Genomic DNA, 14,079 nt, shown 5'->3' on the forward strand with positions numbered 1-14,079 from the left:
TGTTTCACGAAAAATCGACATGTCATATGACGTACGTAAAAAAGATAAAGTTCAATGCTAAAAATTAGGCTTTTTAGAAGATATATTTTCTCTCTTTTACATAGACCAAACACAAAATATTTGGTCCTCACGAAACTTGACGAATGCAAATATATTTAGAGATGTACATGTAAAACTTTTTATCGAATTTTTTCAACATTTCAAAATATAATTTTTGGTAGAGGGAGCATATGCACCCGGAAGCCGAATTAAATTGAAAGAGTATATATATTTATATCGCGGAGATTTCAATTACATCCAGCCTATGCAACAATATATTGCGCTAATACCATTACATATGTACAAATAAAAAAAGAATTAAAAAAAGAAAAGTCTCGCTACAATGATTTATTTCTTGAAACAGCCGCACTAATACCACTAAAACAATACTAGAAGTCCAACTTCTTCATAAACGATGCCAAGAAGGAAATAGTGCACAACCGCTGTTCTCACCCGATCATAGATCTTAGTTTATCACCCTGAAGAAAGTTCTCGCTCTAAAAAACAATGCCTTAAACAAAGACATTGCCAGGCATAACCAATTAAGATGAGACTTTGGATTTTCACCCTGAAAAGTAAAACTATGAAGTTCTCATGTTCAGTCGCCTCCACATATGCCATGTAAAAATGTCATACAATGAATGTAGTTTGTACCCCGTCCCTTTGTAACAAGCACCGTTAACAGTGTATACGCGATTAATATTCTGTTCACCCTGTGCCGTTAATTCAGACTTAATAAGATTTTCTACAAACAAGAGGACACGGGCGCGGCGTGCGCCGCGCCAATGCCTCCTAGTTGTGCCTAACTTTCAGTGATAAGTTGCCTCCTAGCTAGACTTTTGCTTGGACAACATCAGCAACTTTCAATTATCTTGGTATACACTGATGGTTCTCTGTTTTTTCTAGCCAGATTCCTGAATCATTTCAATGAAAAATGGAGAATAATGGAAGAAAGTACATAAGTTACCTAGATGACAATGCAACATAACAATTGCTTGTTGCTTTTTGGTTCGGCAACAATCTGGATAGGAGAAAGGTGGGTGCTTAACCTGCTTGAAGCAATCAACAACCAATTTTTGGAAGATGTCAACTAGTCGAGCTTTGTTTTCTTCATTCTTGGCCTTTTTTCCAACTACCATTTTTTTTTTGAGAACCACATATTTCATTAATCGAAAACCAAGTTACATGAAGCAACACATGTGGAAACTAAAAGACAAACCGGGATAAAATGATTATCCTAAATTTGCAGATAAAATCCTAAAAGATCGAGAAATACAAAATGATCCCTAGGGTTTCCTGCAACCACCGTAGCCAGCGGCCGCCGCCCAATTCCAACGCTGCCGAGACGGACGCAAGAAGTGACGCCGAGCCTCCACCATTGCAAGATCCAAAAAAGCACCATCGCCAACGAGGCTTTGTGAGTCAATGAACGGGCCTCGCCGCAAGCAGCGAGGCACATGTCGCCGTGGCACGTCGACCGGGGACGTCCCCGTGTCTGTCTTGGACCAAGATACGCCGCCTCCCATCGACGAAGTCGGAGAAGAACCGCATACCAACCACCTCCGGACCAACATCTTCGCTCCAGAAGAACCACCTCGCCCCGGCCCCCAGCGCCGTCGTGGACAACGACAAGCGCCAGTGACACGTCGAGAAACAGATCTCGCCAGATCTGAAGATCGGCGAGAAAACCAAGCTGCCAACCTGAAAGATCGACAAGCACACGTTGCCAACAACTCCGAGACATCGCCGTGAAGGTCGCCGCCGGTGTGGGAGTGGAGTTGAGGCAGATTTATTTGCTCGGGCGCCGCTCCCACCACCCCAACGACGCACCACAGCAGCCAAGCCCTAACTACAAAACGGAGGAGGAACGAGGTCCCCTCCCCCTCCTGCCGCCGGAGCGGCAAGCGGAGGGAGAGGGACCTAGATCTTACGCCGATGGAGATTGGATCTGGCCGCCGCCTAGTCTCCAGGGAGTTGGGCGATGGAGACGATGACAGTTAACTGCCACCAGCTTTTTTGGAGTTCATCCTTTGGTTGGCTTTTTCCAACTACCGTTGTTGTGTCAACAAGTCATATAAAGTTGTAGGTTTATATGGCTATGTTGAATGTTAAGATATAAAAAAATTCTTGTGTCGTTAATATTTTCAACATGGACATGCAATGTACAAACTGATGCTGTGTCTTCTAGCCAATTTTTTTAGCAGGCAGTAATATGTAATATCATTTTTGTGAGCCGCTTGTTTTTTGCCGAAAAAGCACAGTATAAATCACGTGAACACATGCTGTGTGAAATTGCTTTTACACCTGCAACGAGTAGGTGCCACGTGGAGACCCGTTATTGTTTGGTGCGAGCGATTGGGGACTGGTGCGTGGTCACCTTGTGCTGGTAATAAGTACTTTCCGTAAATAGCTATGACACAAGCGAAACTTTCCTTTTCCGGGTGAGAGCCAGGTTAGACAAACGAGCCACCGTTTGCTCCCTAGACCTGTCCAAAACAAATGTGGCAGCGATCAGCTATGTCTGTTTTCGCTCAGTTTTCATCCTCTCTAGCGAGCCATCAGCTGAGCGTGCCTTGGTGACACTTGACACATATGTTTTCCCAAATGATGTTGAAATATTTATTGCTCTAGGCAAGCTATAGCAGTGTCACCGATTCATACATATACCGACACGACAAAGGACAACGTGCACATTCCCCATGTCCAATTTGGCCATCACCACCCGATCGACCACCGCCACTATGCACCAGAACTCGAGAAAATTCTGACTCCCCGGGCCTACTATGCTACTCCGTATGTACTATGTACAGCTGAACCGTGCACTGTTCGTGCGCCGGCCAGTATCTGCTCAGAAGACGAGGCAATCCTTGTCGAGATCGTACCCCATCTTATCCAGGCCCGGCCGCACCGTGCACTCGAGCATCGCCGGCGGCCCGCACACGAGCGCGAGCGTCTCGCCGTCGCCGCCCAGAGGCAGGTGCTCCCTGAGCACCCGCTCGTCCACCCTCCCCACCCCGTACGCCCACCCGTCCTCCGGGCGCGCCACCTTGCTCACCACGTACCACACCTTGAGCCGCGCCGGGTGCGCGGCGGCCCACGCGTCGATCTCCTCCCGCAGCAGCATGTCGTCCTCCGTCCGGTTCGCGTACACCAGGTGCATCTCCGTGTCGTCGCCGGGCTGGTCCCTCAGCACGGCCTGGATCACCTGGTACACCGGCGTGATCCCCGTCCCGCCCGCCACCATGGCCAGCCGGCGCGCGGACCGCCGCTCGCCGCTCACCGTGAAGCTGCCGCGGCCGGCGTACTCGATGTGGCCCACGGGGCCCTTGATGCTGACGGGCGAGCCCAGCGGTAGGGAGTCCAGGTACTGGGACAGGAGCCCGCCGGCGGGGAACTTGGGGTCCTCGTCCTTGAAGTAGATCTTGATGAGGAGCTCCACGTGGCCGACCTCCTCGACGGAGGTCGTCGGCGTGTACGCGCGCATGCACAGCTTCCCGCCGATGGAGGCGCACACGTACACGTGCTTGCCGACCGGCAGCCCGAGCTTCTGGTCCGGCGACGGCAACGCGAGCCGGAACAGCCGCACGTTGTCGGACACGTTCTTCTTGCCCACGAGCCGGCACGGCACCTTCTCCCGCGGGTTGGCGAGCGCAACGGTGGAGACGGGTGGCGCCTGGGGAACAGGAGGGGCCTCGACAATGGCGGTGAGGTCGGCGTGGCTGCTCTGCGGTGACACGTAGTCGGGGCCGGTGACGACGAGCTCTCCCACGCGGTACATCTCGAGGAGCCCGCGCGCTTTCGCGGAGTGGATGGCATCGAACTCCTCCGTGCAGTCGGAGCCGGCGTTGATGAGGATGCTGTCGGCGCCGCCGGGGTGGTCCTTGAGGAAGCCCGTGCAGTCGTAGACGTGGCCGTGGACCACGATCCACGCCGACTCCTTGGACGCGTGCCGGCGCACCTCGGACATGGTGTACTGCGCGGAGGCGGTGGCCATGAAGGGCGTGGAGGTGCTCCGCTTCAGCGTGCCCTGCGTGGTCTCGGAGGTCGTCTGGATGTGCTTCTGCCGCGCCATCCAGCCGCCGGACTGGTTCCCCGGCTGCGTGGGGTGCTCGAACACCAGCCCGATCTCGCCCTTGTGCGGCCGGCACACGTTGATCTTCACCCGGAACCAGCAGTTGTTCATCATCCCCATCAGGTTCCAGATGAGCTTCTCTGGCTGGGTGTTGAGGGCCTCGTCCCACGCTCGCACGGCGATCTCCTTGGCCCCCATCAGGTCGAGGACCTCGACGTCGACCGACCAGAAGCACCAGCACCAGTACTTGCCGTACTTGGTCGGCCGCTCGGGGTGGTCGAGGTCGCACACCTGCCACGTCTCGCCGCCGTCCAAGGTCACCTCTACCCGTGTAACTTTTCGGCCACCGCCTGGTTAAACAAAACGGAAGCACAATCAGTACAAACAAATCTCCACAAGTTTTGGCGCAAAATAAATCTCCAACTCTTTTTTTGAATCCAAAACAAATCCCCAACTGAACATGGTAAGGCCCAAACCAAGCTGGGCTTCAGGAATGAGTAGGCTGCAGGCCTAGCCCAAACCAAATTCCAAAACAACTTCTACTTTTTTGTTTCTTATGCTAAAAATAACTTGTATACTTATATTCCTTTTGAAGAAAGGAAAATACATGTACTAGAACCGTACGAGACAAGCACCGTATACGGCACGGGTGATGTCTGTGAGATGACGAGCGAAGGAGGAAGGGGAACTCACCGGAGTATGCATATCCCTTCATCGTATACGGCTTCTGCGTCGTCAGCGCGTTGATAGGTAGCACCTCGTCGTGTCCCGGCGTGGCGATCACCGAGTTGATGTTGAGCTCGTTGATCATGCACTCCGGCTTGTACCACCACGCTGCAACATCCATCCAAAACAACACCGTCAGATTAGTTCACCGTTACATGTTCCTTCCTCTGGTGCGTGCACCAACAAAACTAGAATGGAGCAAGCAAAAGTACCTTCGGCATTGGCGAGCTCGGCGTCGACGTGCGACGGCAGCACGCGGTTGTCCCGGTAATGGTAGTAGCTCTCGGACTCGTTGCAGGCCACCAGGATGCGCTTGACCCACTTCACCATCCGCCCGCCGATGAAGCCCGGCACGATGAGGCGCACGGGGAAGCCGTGGTCGGGCGCGAGCGGCTCGCCGTTCTGCATGTAGGCGAGGATGACGTCCCGCGCCGGGTCCATGGCGACGGCGCGGCGGAGGCTGGTGCCGTACTTGCACCCGCCGCCTCCCGGCAGGTCCTCGGCGCCCTCGAAGCACACGTTGTCGGCGCCGGCGGCCTCGCCCATGACGCGGCACCGCCGCAGCACGTCGCGGAGGCGCGCGCCGCGCCACACGGAGGTGGACACCGCCCCGGGCCCCCAGTTGAAGCCCGCCGACTGGCGCACCATGTTCTGCTCCTTGCGGCGGTTCCCCGCGCACACCAGCGTGACGGGGAGCTCCACCGCCTCGAACTCCGTGGCGAGCTGCTCCATGGTGATCCGGCAGGGGCGCTTGACGAGGCCGGTGACCTCGATGGTCCAGGTGGACCAGTCGGCCTTGGGGACGGCGCCGTGGTTGCGCACGTAGTGGAGCGGGGCAGGGGTGATGAAGCCGTGGGACATGAGGCGGGGCAGCGGCGGCTCGGAGTTGAAGGGGTGCTTGCCGGTGAGGCGGACCAGCGCCGGGTGGCGCTTCACCCAGGCGTCGGAGGTGGCCTCGTCGCGCGGGTCCTTGACGGACGGCTCCACGTCCAGGCGCGGGCTGTAGAGCGAGCGCCAGTCCGGGGAATGCTGTCCTCGTCGTCGGAGTCCGAGTCCGGGCCCGGGCGGCGCCTGCCGCCGGAGTTGGAGGAGGAGAAGAGGTCGAAGGCGCCCTTGGGCTGCGCATTGCTCGGCCATGGGTGGGTGGACACCTGACGCTTGTAGTCGACTGAAGCCGCCATTGTCGCCGGCACAAGGTGAGAGGAACCAAGTCTTTGGATGGGTGTGTTTGATCACAAGCTCAGAAGCTCAGAATGGCGTTCTGCTCTTGGAAGATGTCTAGGTGGTGGCGCGGGGTTTATATAGCCATGGAAACGGCAGGGAAGCTAGCTAGAGGCGTTCACGTATGCTCACACTGCTGCCGCGTACGTGTGGCGCCAAATCGCGATTGCCAGTGCTGATGCACGCACGCGGAGAACTAGTAGCACTCAATCAATCAACAAAGGAGTTGACGTCACCACACGCTTAGCAAAAGATTTCCTCTGGATTTGGGGGCATTTCATTTTCACTTCCGTGCTACAAACAAACGTCTGTTCACGGCCCCTGACATCGTTTAGTGGATTTTCTATCTTTTTAGCAGGAGGCGACCATTTGTACGGCTATTGCATCGTACTACAAGTCCACAACTTCATTATGAAATTCAAATAATTTTTTTGTCGAGTTAGGCTTGTCCATCAATGAACACAATGATGTTCTTAAAGCTGCCGGGTGTATTGCTTATCATGTAATAAAGTGCTTATTATCGGCAAAAAAATGTTCGTTAAATCTTGTATCAACACATGAACAAGAAAATCTTTTTTTTCTTTGGAGAACAATCAAAATTTAACAATTAGCATAAATTAAAGTTTTGTTACCTCTTTTGGCTTCTTCATTGGTTGATGCATGTAGCCCACATTTATTTTTGTTAATTGACTAAGCAAATCATGTTAGCGTCAACCAGGATTCTACATAAAACTAAACTTACATCAAAGTTCATTCCAAGTGTGTTGATAGCCTCAGTCACAATAACCATACTAGGTGTGGGACTCGTATTATGTAGGACTTGCCTCAGCCGTCGAGTCTTATGTAGCAAGAACTAAAATCACACTAAAAAGATATGCAGTCGTGGTTTCCCTTGCCTTTCATGCAAAATTGGTCACATAGACGAGGGAAACCGATGCGAACAACATCTAAGGCAATTGTTGTCTAGGGTTTGCTTCTTTGATTGCTTCAGGGTTTAAACCTCATATATGTGCACACAAACAGTTGATGAAACACCGCACAATGTCGTGGAAGTGTGCCAAGAACTATGAGCCCGTAGTTTAGTCTCGCAGTAATAGATGTGTGTGGGTGGGGTGGGGGATCAAGTCCCTCCATTACCACTATGTGTTCCATTGGGCAGGTATCAAATGCTAGAGGATGAATTGTTAGAACTAAAGAGATTAGTTACCCCCTCCAATTAGTGCTACATGGACCAATAGTTTTTGGCGGCATATTATTTGAGTGTATTCTGAAGTCTGACTAACTACATCGTACTCTTCATTGGCAGCACATGGCATAAACACGTTGATCACCACGAGTGGCAATGACACGATCATCGATTGGGACCGCCCCTATGGTTTCCTCATATGTTTTGCCCATCCTTACATTAGTATGTAGATATGCATGATTATATTGCTTAATTGATACAACTAGTCCAAAGGATGAGACTTCCTCAAGGCTGCTAAGTTCCCTAAGTGGACCCATCACTCGAGCTCGAGCTAAAGCCATACACGATGAGGTTAACTCGCTCATATCAACTTGTGATTTCAACATGCCCTTGGATGGAATGCTAATTTATGTAGATAATTTGTGTGTCATAAGGTATGAAAAGCACTGGGAATACATCACGAGCTCAACATGACTAGACAAATGAAAGGAACCGAGAAGACTCTTAGAAGTTCTAGCCACCACCCTGGAATATTCGACCCCACAAGGACCGGAATACCGGACAACCCCACATGAAATTTCGCCCGAGTTGTCGCCTCCAAATCTTAGGCATGCATCATAGCCAATGGTGCTCCTTACAGATGGGGGTGCGGAATTCCATCGGAGATTGGAAATCTCTGGCCCCACCACAATCTCCGACCTCTCAAGGCCGGAATCTACGGTCCCTCCACGCCAGAATATCTGGCCCAAGCTAGGCAGGAATCTCCCTCCCTATCTTGAATCTTTTCTCTTCGATGGATTCTAATACAGTTGGTCCTTTACCTTGTGATTCTACCTTGGTCTTTTGTACTTCAATTCTACCTTGTGTCTTTTTCTTTGAAATTCTGCATTGTGTCTTTTACTTAACAAATCTACCAAGTTATGATCTTTTCGGTTCTATAATTCTATCAACGCTTTGGCAATCTCTTTGCTCGGTATTTTATCTTTAGTCTTTCCTTTGCAACCTCTATCGCGTTGGTGAATCGTACCAACGAGGACAACAAGTTGTGTGTTTATATCCAATCCCCCCTCACTGTCCATTGTATTCATCGCTTACACAGTATTCATCCGTGAAGATCAGGCAAAACCCCGTGGTGTAGCCCACATCATATGGTATTAGCATCCGTAGGTTGCCACATATATGACCCCCACCATCTACAAAAAGCTTCTTGGGAAAATTTCAAAAATACCAAAAATATTGGCCTAAATCGCATTTGGATCGATCTCTGAATCATTAAGTTATTTGTTGTTTTGTAAGTCTGTTGTGTTTAGTGTTGATCTAACTCCCCTTTCAATCCCCACCCTTAATTTCGCCTATTCCCCGCAAATTTAAGGATTTAAGGACAAGTTTTCGCCTGAATCGACGAACTACGTACTCCTACTTGTAGTCCTTTGGCTCTTGTCCTGGGCTTGACGCCTCCCTAAATGCATGTGGCGATTGAGTTGCTTCCATGTGGGCCCGGTTTCTGGTTCAAGTGTTAAGCTTGACTTGTTCATCACCCCTTGAGGGTGAGCTCGACTGTTATCTTGCCTTTCACTCTAGCTAGTTTGTTTTATTCCAGATATTTATTTCTTACTGCTATCAATTTCCTTGGCTAGTTTTTACTGTACTGAAACTTTTGGCCTCCTTGATGGTTACTGATATATGAATTTCCCATTGCTGCTTCATTATCCAACAATTTGGTAATGAACTTGACCGATAGTGTCAAGAGCATTTCCATTATTTATTTTTCGTTTGTTTGAATTCAAATGAGCTTGGCCTATTTCCGTAAATTTTGTATATTGTCAAAATTATATTGTTGTTGTCCATGTTCTCTACCTTGCTTCATAATTCAGTAAAGTTGGATGTTATACATATTCTTACTATTGTTGATCATATATCATTTGGTCTCTCTCTCTCTCTAAGTTTAGCAGCTCCAAGTGAATATGTAGTATAGGTTTAGTTTTAGGTTGTACTGTTCATTATATTCAAACTTGTAAAGATTCAAATTTGCACTCTTTCTTTTTTATTCAAATCCTTTGTAAAGACAATGTAATGTCTTGGTTATCAACAAAATGAATGTTTTCTTTATTGTACAAGTGTTTCACTTTAATATTTGAGTTATATGAGAATTTGAATGTAAGATTCAAATTCCAGTTTTGAATTCAAATGAACTTTGGTTCATCTTTTCCATCTTTTCACTTTTCTGCTGAAATATCAACAAAGATTATCTCAACATCGTCGAGATGATTAGCCTAATTCATCCAAACCATGCCATGATATCGATCACTTTGTGTTTTAGATAGAAGCGAAAAAATTTCCCCCACTTTTAAAGATGAATGCACAAATCCTAGTTCTACCCTCGCGTGCCCTATAAACCTGGGGTGGTGCCCAAGGATAACCGGATATGCGCACGCTTTCGTTTGTATCCGATTCCCTTACCGTTCATCGTGTTCATCGCCTCCGCAATGGTCAATTCGTGAAGATCGGGTGGCATCCCGTGGTTTAATCCAGATTTTTTTCTTCTATTTATGTCATTTACACAATTGTTCCTTTATCTTGTACTCAATATTTAATTAATTCATGAACTGTTCAATATTGCAACAAACTATGCGCTCGATCGACACGTGTAATTTGGACATGTGCAGCTGACTACATTTTCTGGGTGTGGAAAATCAGTGCTCGCGTGTCCCATGCATGGTCCCGGCTTTGGGCGCAAGGCAAGATCGCCGAAAAGGAGACGGCGCCGGGCCGGTGCAGCCGCAGCCAGCGCCGACCCCGAATGCAGCTCGCCCTGGAAGTGACCTTGCCCAGGTGAATCCATCCATGCAGAGGGGCCGGGACACGGACACCATGCATGCAAAGTGTCGGCCCCTCGGAGGTCGACCATGCGCCTCTCGATCGTGGCTTCTGTCCAGCTTCCTTTCCGCTTCTTCCAACACGATGGTCGAAATAATTGGTGTAGTATATTGGGGTTAATCTTGGGCACTCGTACCATGGTGGATGCGACGTAGATCGTCGAATCCAACCAGCCGACCTCTGCTACCGATGATTATTGGATTTTCTTTCTCAATGGCTCTCCTGTTTTTTGGCAGGCAAATGGCAGCTGCTGAGGGCATCTCCAACCGGGCGACCCAAACGGACGCGCTGGGCCGTCCGTTTTGGGCCGTTTGGGTGGCCGAACGGACACCCGGACAGCGCCCCACGTCCGCGTGTCCGTTTGGGTCGCACGCGGCGCCCAACGCGCGGACGCACCGCATATGTAATAAAAAAAACATAAATGAAAATAAAAAATAAAAACAGCACAAAATAAATATAAAGTACTGGTTAGTTAAACTTAGCCCTATTTTGGGCAATTTTTACACAAAAGAAAGCCCTATATGGGCTTTAAACTAAAAAAAAGAAACCCTAGTCGGGGTTTGCGAGCATGGTGGCCGCCGGCGATACTACCCCCAGTAGTACTCGTCGTCGTCGGCGTCGATGACGACGACGCCCCCGGCGGCGACGCGCTGTTCCGGCTCGAAACGCCGGAGGGCACCGGGGACTCCGGCCAGGGCTCCCACTGCGCCCTTTCCCAGGCGGAGTGCGGGTTCGGCGGGCTCGCCGGCCTGCGCAGTCGTGCCCTCCGCGCGGACTCCTGCCGGAGCTGCTCCTCCGCTGCGGCCTGCAGCTCCGCCTGCAGCCGGACCGTGGCCAGGCGCTCCTCCTCCGCCAGGCGCGCGGCCCGGCGCTCCTCCTCCTCCCGGAGCGCCGCCTGACGCGTTGCCTCCTCCTGACGGCGCACCAGCACGAGGAAGGCCCACGCCTCCGCCTGGGCGTCCTCCTAGGCCTTCCTGGCCGCCTCCTCCAGCGCGGAGGTGCGCAGCGTCTCGACGAGGTGCGGCCATTTGGCCAGCTCGTCGAGGTCCTGCTGCTCGCGGGACGCCGCGAGCGCCGCCTGCAGCTCCGGGTCATTCTCCTCCTCCTCCTGGGGCTGGTGCGGGGCCTGGGGCTGGGGCTGCTCGCCGATGTAGAGGCCGCCGGGCGGCGGCCTGCCCGCGTTGCGTGTGTGCGCGGCTGCGCGCGCGCGGCCGCGCCGTCGCGGATGTGAAGCACGTGCGCCGGCGCGCATCGTGCTCCACCTCGAACCACAAGTCCCAGTTGGGACTTGCGTCGCCGTACGCGGGGTCCTGCAGGAGGTCCGCCGGCAGCTGCGCGCGGCACCTCCGGATCTCCGCGACGCGGCCGCGGCCGGAGCCCGGGATGGGCGGCACCGGAACCCGATCTGGGCTCAGGTGCCAGCCGTGGGGGAGGTGCACGTCCCCCCACGGCATTGGGACGCCGGCGTCCCGAACATCTGCGCCACCGCTACGGTGACGTAGATCCGCTCGCGTCTGGGCGTCGCCGGCGGCCCCATGGCGAACGGCGCCGGCGCGACTGGCCGGCTGCTGCCGGCCTCGTGGTCGTTCGCGGATGGCGAGAACTCGCGCTTCGGGGCTATGGCGGCGCGGAAGCTTCGAGCTCAAGCGTGCGGCCGGAGTGGAAAGTGGGGACTGGATAGGGACAGTCCCCTTCCCCCGTCCACATTTAATAGGACTGGGGCACCGCCAGGTGGGCCAGCCAGGCGGACCAGGCGGACACGCGAGGACGCCGCGTGCCATCCGCGGCCACGCAAACCCGGCCAAGATTTGGGCCGGGTTTGCGTCGTTCCGGACGCCACGGCCGTCCGTTTTTGCGGTGCGTCCCCGCGTTGGGCCGGGTTTTTGTCCGTTTGGATCCATCCGGACGCGCCGGCGTGGGATGGGTCGCCCGGTTGGAGATGCCCTGACCTGCGTGTTGGTGCAGTACATCATCGCCAAGCGCGCTACAAAAGAAAAGCGCGCTACACGCGTTTGTGCAGGCGGGAAATGGGTTAATCATTTGACTGTGTGTTAGCCCGAGGCGGTAAGTTCTCCACTGACGGAAGGTCGCGTCTCAACTTCCAAATCCGGCTTCCTCTGCAGTTGTACGCTTGTACTGCTACTCTCACTGTTTACGATCATCTCGCGTTCAGTTTTAGTCAAAAGAAAGACAAGGCTCCCCGCTCCCTCGGTCGCCCCCTCCAGGCGACGGGGGAGCCAAACCCCAGCACCCCGCCGCCGCCACCTAGCCCCTCCGCCCGCTCCCTCGCCGCCTCCCGAGGCCGCCGGCGGCTAAGCCGCCCGCCGCCGATGAAGGGGGCGGCGAGGATCTAGGCCTCTCGGGATCCCGCACGGCCCGTCTCGGAGGGAGGACGCCATGCCGGACCCCGGAGGTCGTCGCCGTCCTCCGCCCCTCCTGCGCCCCTCGCCGTGGCATCCCATCTCGGCCTTCGCTGCAGCTCCCTGCAGCTCGCCGTCCGGCGACGCCCGGCCTTGGCGCGGTCTGGCTGGGGAGGGCCCGATCTTGGCCCGCCCGGGCTCGATCTGGGCCTGGAGGGCTGTGGCCTGTGCGCCGTTCCCAGCTCTCCCGGTGTGCGCCGTGTTCTCCCGTCCTTGCTCCCGCGGTGTCCAAGGCGGCGTCGTCGCGGCCTGGGCTTCCGGCGGCTTGGCGGTTGGCGGGTCGGATCCGTTGCCTCCTGCAGCGACCTGGCCGGTTTGCGTCTCTCCGGCGCGTGGTGGATGTGTGGTGGACGGCAACAAGGTACCCTGCTCGGCGGGCCACTGATACGTCTCCGACGTATCGATAATTTCTTATGTTCCATGCTACTTTATTGATGATACCTACATGTTTTATACACATTATATGTCATTATTATGCGTTTTCCGGAACTAACCTATTGACGAGATGCCGAAAGGCCAGTTGCTGTTTTCTGCTGTTTTTGGTTTCGAAATCCTAGTAAAGAAATATTTTCGGAATCGGACGAAATCAAGACCGAGGACCTTATAATTCCCGGAAGCTTCCAGAGCACCGGAGAAGGACGAGAGGGGAGCCAGGGGGGCCCCACACCACACCCCGGCGCGGCCCAGGGGGGGCGCGCCCCCCTATGGTGTGGGCACCCCGTGGCCCCTCCGACTCCATCTCTTTGCCTATTTAATCGTCCCTGACCTAAAAACACCGACAGAGAAGACGAGACCCGAGAAAACCTTCCAGAGCCGCCGCCATCGCGAAATCAAGATTCGGGGGACAGAAGTCTCTGTTCCGGCACGCCGCCGGGACGGGGAATTGCCCCCGGAGTCATCTCCACCGCCGTCTCCACCGCCATCTTCACCGCCATCGTTGTCTCCATGATGAGGAGGGAGTAATCCACCCCCAGGGCTGAGGGCTCTACCGTAGCTATGTGGTTAATCTCTCTCTCGTACTCCAATACAATGATCTCATGAGCTGCTTTACATGATTGAGATCCATATGATGAGCTTTGTATCGCTACTAGTTATGTGCTACTCATGTGATGTTATTAAAGTAGTTTATTCCTCCTGCATGGTGTAAAGGTGATTAGTGTGTGCACCGTGTGGTTCTTGTCGTAGGCTATGATCATGATCTCTTGTAGATTGTGGAGTTAATTATCATTATGATAGTATTGATGTGATCTATTCCTCCTTCATAGTGTAATGTGGACAGTGTGTGCACTATGTTAGTTCTTGGTTTATTTTGCAATGATCTATTATGCTCTAAGGTTATTTAAATATGAACATTGAATTGTGGAGCTTGTTAACTCCGGCATTGAGGGTTCGTGTAATCCTACGCAATGTGTTCATCATCCAACAAGAGTGTATGTAGCACATAAGAGAAAGAGTTATTTATTATGCGCTCAATGTTGAGAGTGTCCACTAGTGAAAGTATGATCCCTAGGCCTTGTTTCCAATACTGCAAACACCGC

General features: G+C 52.9%; 1 pseudogene; it reads right to left on the bottom strand.

Annotated features, from left to right (window-relative positions):
• Positions 1 to 2,659: 2,659 nt before the first annotated feature.
• LOC124677031 lies at positions 2,660 to 6,089 on the bottom strand (annotated as a pseudogene).
• Positions 6,090 to 14,079: the final 7,990 nt, after the last annotated feature.

The sequence above is a fragment of the Lolium rigidum genome, chromosome 7 (assembly GCF_022539505.1).
Source record: "Lolium rigidum isolate FL_2022 chromosome 7, APGP_CSIRO_Lrig_0.1, whole genome shotgun sequence".
In the NCBI taxonomy this organism is placed as follows: domain Eukaryota; kingdom Viridiplantae; phylum Streptophyta; class Magnoliopsida; order Poales; family Poaceae; genus Lolium; species Lolium rigidum.